This window comes from Megalopta genalis, unplaced genomic scaffold (assembly GCF_051020955.1).
Source record: "Megalopta genalis isolate 19385.01 unplaced genomic scaffold, iyMegGena1_principal scaffold0069, whole genome shotgun sequence".
Taxonomy (NCBI): Eukaryota; Metazoa; Arthropoda; class Insecta; order Hymenoptera; family Halictidae; genus Megalopta; species Megalopta genalis.
The window spans coordinates 92,501-100,000 of record NW_027476138.1 but is presented as its reverse complement, the minus strand read 5'-3'; positions in this window follow the sequence as shown (position 1 = coordinate 100,000).

Below are 7,500 nucleotides of genomic sequence, written 5' to 3'. Positions count from 1 at the left end.
AACGTACCGATCAAGAGTAAAGTACCATTTTCCTACATTAGATTTCGTTCTAAATGCTTAATCCCTATGTAAAAACGTTAGTTAAGCAAGAATATCGTATTTTTAAAAAAATCTAATGATAGGATTTTCCAGAAAATTGAAAAAACCGAAAAATGTCAAGAGTAAAGTGCCATTTTCTGACATTAGATTTCGTTCTAAATGCTTAATCCCTATGTAGAAACGTTAGTTAAGCAAGAATATCGTATTTTTAAAAAAATCTAATGATAGGATTTTTCATAAAATTGAAAAAACCGTAAAATGTCAAGAGTAAAGTGCCCTTATTTTAAACATTATATCGTTCTAAATGCTTAATCCCTATGTAAAAAAGTTATCTAAGCAAGAATATGTTATTGAATAAAATGAGAAAAATTTATTTTAGCCGTAAATCGAAAATAATGGGGACACCGGAGCTGTTCGAAGCGCCGAGCGCGCCGCGTACGCCCGAATATTTTCTAAGTCCCAACGTACCGATCAAGAGTAAAGTACCATTTTCCTACATTAGATTTCGTTCTAAATGCTTAATCCCTATGTAAAAACGTTAGTTAAGCAAGAATATCGTATTTTAAAAAAAATCTAATGATAGGATTTTCCAGAAAATTGAAAAAACCGAAAAATGTCAAGAGTAAAGTGCCATTTTCTGACATTAGATTTCGTTCTAAATGCTTAATCCCTATGTAGAAACGTTAGTTATGCAAGATTATCGTATTTTTAAAAAAATCTAATGATAGGATTTTTCAGAAAATTGAAAAAACCGTAAAATGTCAAGAGTAAAGTGCCCTTATTTTAAACATTATATCGTTCTAAATGCTTAATCCCTATGTAAAAAAGTTATCTAAGCAAGAATATGTTATTGAATAAAATGAGAAAAATTTATTTTAGCCGTAAATCGAAAATAATGGGTCGAGCGAATCGGTCGATTGCGCCGAGACGCGCTATGATGCAACAGACGAGCGATTGGAACGCCCGAATATTTTCAAAGTCCCAACGTACCGGTCAAGAGTAAAGTACCATTTTCCTACATTAGATTTCGTTCTAAATGCTTAATCCCTATGTAAAAACGTTAGTTAAGCAAGAATATCGTATTTTAAAAAAAATCTAATGATAGGATTTTCCAGAAAATTGAAAAAACCGAAAAATGTCAAGAGTAAAGTGCCATTTTCTGACATTAGATTTCGTTCTAAATGCTTAATCCCTATGTAGAAACGTTAGTTAAGCAAGAATATCGTATTTTTAAAAAAATCTAATGATAGGATTTTTCAGAAAATTGAAAAAACCGTAAAATGTCAAGAGTAAAGTGCCATTATTTTAAACAATGTATCGTTCTAAATGCTTAATACCTATGTAAAAAAGTTATTTAAGCAAGAATATGTAATTGAAAAAAATTAGAAGAATTTATTTTAGCCGTAAATCGAAAATAATGGGGACACCGGAGCTGTTCGAAGCGCCGAGACGCGCCGCGTACGGCCGAATATTTTCTAAGTCCCAACGTACCGATCAAGAGTAAAGTACCATTTTCCTACATTAGATTTCGTTCTAAATGCTTAATCCCTATGTAAAAACGTTAGTTAAGCAAGAATATCGTATTTTTAAAAAAATCTAATGATAGGATTTTCCAGAAAATTGAAAAAACCGAAAAATGTCAAGAGTAAAGTGCCATTTTCTGACATTAGATTTCGTTCTAAATGCTTAATCCCTATGTAGAAACGTTAGTTATGCAAGATTATCGTATTTTTAAAAAAATCTAATGATAGGATTTTTCAGAAAATTGAAAAAACCGTAAAATGTCAAGAGTAAAGTGCCCTTATTTTAAACATTATATCGTTCTAAATGCTTAATCCCTATGTAAAAAAGTTATCTAAGCAAGAATATGTTATTGAATAAAATGAGAAAAATTTATTTTAGCCGTAAATCGAAAATAATGGGTCGAGCGAATCGGTCGATTGCGCCGAGACGCGCTATGATGCAACAGACGAGCGATTGGAACGCCCGAATATTTTCAAAGTCCCAACGTACCGGTCAAGAGTAAAGTACCATTTTCCTACATTAGATTTCGTTCTAAATGCTTAATCCCTATGTAAAAACGTTAGTTAAGCAAGAATATCGTATTTTAAAAAAAATCTAATGATAGGATTTTCCAGAAAATTGAAAAAACCGAAAAATGTCAAGAGTAAAGTGCCATTTTCTGACATTAGATTTCGTTCTAAATGCTTAATCCCTATGTAGAAACGTTAGTTAAGCAAGAATATCGTATTTTTAAAAAAATCTAATGATAGGATTTTTCAGAAAATTGAAAAAACCGTAAAATGTCAAGAGTAAAGTGCCATTATTTTAAGCAATGTATCGTTCTAAATGCTTAATCCCTATGTAAAAAAGTTATTTAAGCAAGAATATGTAATTGAAAAAAATTAGAAGAATTTATTTTAGCCGTAAATCGAAAATAATGGGGACACCGGAGCTGTTCGAAGCGCCGAGACGCGCCGCGTACGGCCGAATATTTTCTAAGTCCCAACGTACCGATCAAGAGTAAAGTACCATTTTCCTACATTAGATTTCGTTCTAAATGCTTAATCCCTATGTAAAAACGTTAGTTAAGCAAGAATATCGTATTTTTAAAAAAATCTAATGATAGGATTTTCCAGAAAATTGAAAAAACCGAAAAATGTCAAGAGTAAAGTGCCATTTTCTGACATTAGATTTCGTTCTAAATGCTTAATCCCTATGTAGAAACGTTAGTTATGCAAGATTATCGTATTTTTAAAAAAATCTAATGATAGGATTTTTCAGAAAATTGAAAAAACCGTAAAATGTCAAGAGTAAAGTGCCCTTATTTTAAACATTATATCGTTCTAAATGCTTAATCCCTATGTAAAAAAGTTATCTAAGCAAGAATATGTTATTGAATAAAATGAGAAAAATTTATTTTAGCCGTAAATCGAAAATAATGGGTCGAGCGAATCGGTCGATTGCGCCGAGACGCGCTATGATGCAACAGACGAGCGATTGGAACGCCCGAATATTTTCAAAGTCCCAACGTACCGGTCAAGAGTAAAGTACCATTTTCCTACATTAGATTTCGTTCTAAATGCTTAATCCCTATGTAAAAACGTTAGTTAAGCAAGAATATCGTATTTTAAAAAAAATCTAATGATAGGATTTTCCAGAAAATTGAAAAAACCGAAAAATGTCAAGAGTAAAGTGCCATTTTCTGACATTAGATTTCGTTCTAAATGCTTAATCCCTATGTAGAAACGTTAGTTATGCAAGATTATCGTATTTTTAAAAAAATCTAATGATAGGATTTTTCAGAAAATTGAAAAAACCGTAAAATGTCAAGAGTAAAGTGCCCTTATTTTAAACATTATATCGTTCTAAATGCTTAATCCCTATGTAAAAAAGTTATCTAAGCAAGAATATGTTATTGAATAAAATGAGAAAAATTTATTTTAGCCGTAAATCGAAAATAATGGGTCGAGCGAATCGGTCGATTGCGCCGAGACGCGCTATGATGCAACAGACGAGCGATTGGAACGCCCGAATATTTTCAAAGTCCCAACGTACCGGTCAAGAGTAAAGTACCATTTTCCTACATTAGATTTCGTTCTAAATGCTTAATCCCTATGTAAAAACGTTAGTTAAGCAAGAATATCGTATTTTAAAAAAAATCTAATGATAGGATTTTCCAGAAAATTGAAAAAACCGAAAAATGTCAAGAGTAAAGTGCCATTTTCTGACATTAGATTTCGTTCTAAATGCTTAATCCCTATGTAGAAACGTTAGTTAAGCAAGAATATCGTATTTTTAAAAAAATCTAATGATAGGATTTTTCAGAAAATTGAAAAAACCGTAAAATGTCAAGAGTAAAGTGCCATTATTTTAAACAATGTATCGTTCTAAATGCTTAATACCTATGTAAAAAAGTTATTTAAGCAAGAATATGTAATTGAAAAAAATTAGAAGAATTTATTTTAGCCGTAAATCGAAAATAATGGGGACACCGGAGCTGTTCGAAGCGCCGAGACGCGCCGCGTACGGCCGAATATTTTCTAAGTCCCAACGTACCGATCAAGAGTAAAGTACCATTTTCCTACATTAGATTTCGTTCTAAATGCTTAATCCCTATGTAAAAACGTTAGTTAAGCAAGAATATCGTATTTTTAAAAAAATCTAATGATAGGATTTTCCAGAAAATTGAAAAAACCGAAAAATGTCAAGAGTAAAGTGCCATTTTCTGACATTAGATTTCGTTCTAAATGCTTAATCCCTATGTAGAAACGTTAGTTATGCAAGATTATCGTATTTTTAAAAAAATCTAATGATAGGATTTTTCAGAAAATTGAAAAAACCGTAAAATGTCAAGAGTAAAGTGCCCTTATTTTAAACATTATATCGTTCTAAATGCTTAATCCCTATGTAAAAAAGTTATCTAAGCAAGAATATGTTATTGAATAAAATGAGAAAAATTTATTTTAGCCGTAAATCGAAAATAATGGGTCGAGCGAATCGGTCGATTGCGCCGAGACGCGCTATGATGCAACAGACGAGCGATTGGAACGCCCGAATATTTTCAAAGTCCCAACGTACCGGTCAAGAGTAAAGTACCATTTTCCTACATTAGATTTCGTTCTAAATGCTTAATCCCTATGTAAAAACGTTAGTTAAGCAAGAATATCGTATTTTAAAAAAAATCTAATGATAGGATTTTCCAGAAAATTGAAAAAACCGAAAAATGTCAAGAGTAAAGTGCCATTTTCTGACATTAGATTTCGTTCTAAATGCTTAATCCCTATGTAGAAACGTTAGTTAAGCAAGAATATCGTATTTTTAAAAAAATCTAATGATAGGATTTTTCAGAAAATTGAAAAAACCGTAAAATGTCAAGAGTAAAGTGCCATTATTTTAAGCAATGTATCGTTCTAAATGCTTAATCCCTATGTAAAAACGTTAGTTAAGCAAGAACATCGTATTTTTAAAAAAATCTAATGATAGGATTTTCCAGAAAATTGAAAAAACCGAAAAATGTCAAGAGTAAAGTGCCATTTTCTGACATTAGATTTCGTTCTAAATGCTTAATCCCTATGTAAAAACGTTAGTTAAGCAAGAATATCGTATTTTAAAAAAAATCTAATGATAGGATTTTCCAGAAAATTGAAAAAACCGAAAAATGTCAAGAGTAAAGTGCCATTTTCTGACATTAGATTTCGTTCTAAATGCTTAATCCCTATGTAGAAACGTTAGTTAAGCAAGAATATCGTATTTTTAAAAAAATCTAATGGTAGGATTTTTCAGAAAATTGAAAAAACCGTAAAATGTCAAGAGTAAAGTGCCCTTATTTTAAACATTATATCGTTCTAAATGCTTAATCCCTATGTAAAAACGTTAGTTAAGCAAGAACATCGTATTTTTAAAAAAATCTAATGATAGGATTTTCCAGAAAATTGAAAAAACCGAAAAATGTCAAGAGTAAAGTGCCATTTTCTGACATTAGATTTCGTTCTAAATGCTTAATCCCTATGTAGAAACGTTAGTTAAGCAAGAATATCGTATTTTTAAAAAAATCTAATGGTAGGATTTTTCAGAAAATTGAAAAAACCGTAAAATGTCAAGAGTAAAGTGCCCTTATTTTAAACATTATATCGTTCTAAATGCTTAATCCCTATGTAAAAAAGTTATCTAAGCAAGAATATGTTATTGAATAAAATGAGAAAAATTTATTTTAGCCGTAAATCGAAAAAAAGACTGTTCGTTTCTCTGTCTCTCTCGCGCGATCGAAGTATTGATGTTTCCCGGCAATGTAATGGGATATTAATTAAACTTTATACACGAAATTACTCGTTTTGATCCCCGCTACACAGCCGTATACTTTTTATAATTTTGTGGAATCGGGAACCTTGAAATATTTAACATAACGCGGATCGACTGTCTCTGTCTCTTTCTAGATCGGAATAATCGATGTTTCCCGGCAAACTAATGGGATATTAATTATACTTTATACACGAAATTACTCGTTTTGATCCCCGCTACACAGCCGTATACTTTTTATAATTTTGTGGAATCGGTAACCTTGAAATATTTAACATAACGCGGATCGACTGTCTCTGTCTCTTTCTAGATCGGAATAATCGATGTTTCCCGGCAAACTATTGGGAGTTTAATTAAACTTTATACATGAAATTACTCGTTTTGATCCCCGCTACACAGCCGTATACTTTTTATAATTTTGTGGAATCGGGAACCTTGAAATATTTAACATAACGCGGATCGACTGTCTCTGTCTCTTTCTAGATCGGAATAATCGATGTTTCCCGGCAAACTATTGGGAGATTAATTAAACTTTATACACGAAATTACTCGTTTTGATCCCCGCTACACAGCCGTATACTTTTTATAATTTTGTGGAATCGGGAACCTTGAAATATTTAACATAACGCGGATCGACTGTCTCTGTCTCTTTCTAGATCGGAATAATCGATGTTTCCCGGCAAACTAATGGGATATTAATTATACTTTATACACGAAATTACTCGTTTTGATCCCCGCTACACAGCCGTATACTTTTTATAATTTTGTGGAATCGGTAACCTTGAAATATTTAACATAACGCGGATCGACTGTCTCTGTCTCTTTCTAGATCGGAATAATCGATGTTTCCCGGCAAACTATTGGGAGTTTAATTAAACTTTATACATGAAATTACTCGTTTTGATCCCCGCTACACAGCCGTATACTTTTTATAATTTTGTGGAATCGGGAACCTTGAAATATTTAACATAACGCGGATCGACTGTCTCTGTCTCTTTCTAGATCGGAATAATCGATGTTTCCCGGCAAACTATTGGGAGATTAATTAAACTTTATACACGAAATTACTCGTTTTGATCCCCGCTACACAGCCGTATACTTTTTATAATTTTGTGGAATCGGGAACCTTGAAATATTTAACATAACGCGGATCGACTGTCTCTGTCTCTTTCTAGATCGGAATAATCGATGTTTCCCGGCAAACTATTGGGAGTTTAATTAAACTTTATACACGAAATTACTCGTTTTGATCCCCGCTACACAGCCGTATACTTTTTATAATTTTGTGGAATCGGTAACCTTGAAATATTTAACATAACGCGGATCGACTGTCTCTGTCTCTTTCTAGATCGGAATAATCGATGTTTCCCGGCAAACTATTGGGAGTTTAATTAAACTTTATACATGAAATTACTCGTTTTGATCCCCGCTACACAGCCGTATACTTTTTATAATTTTGTGGAATCGGGAACCTTGAAATATTTAACATAACGCGGATCGACTGTCTCTGTCTCTTTCTAGATCGGAATAATCGATGTTTCCCGGCAAACTATTGGGAGATTAATTAAACTTTATACACGAAATTACTCGTTTTGATCCCCGCTACACAGCCGTATACTTTTTATAATTTTGTGGAATCGGTAACCTTGAAATATTTAACAT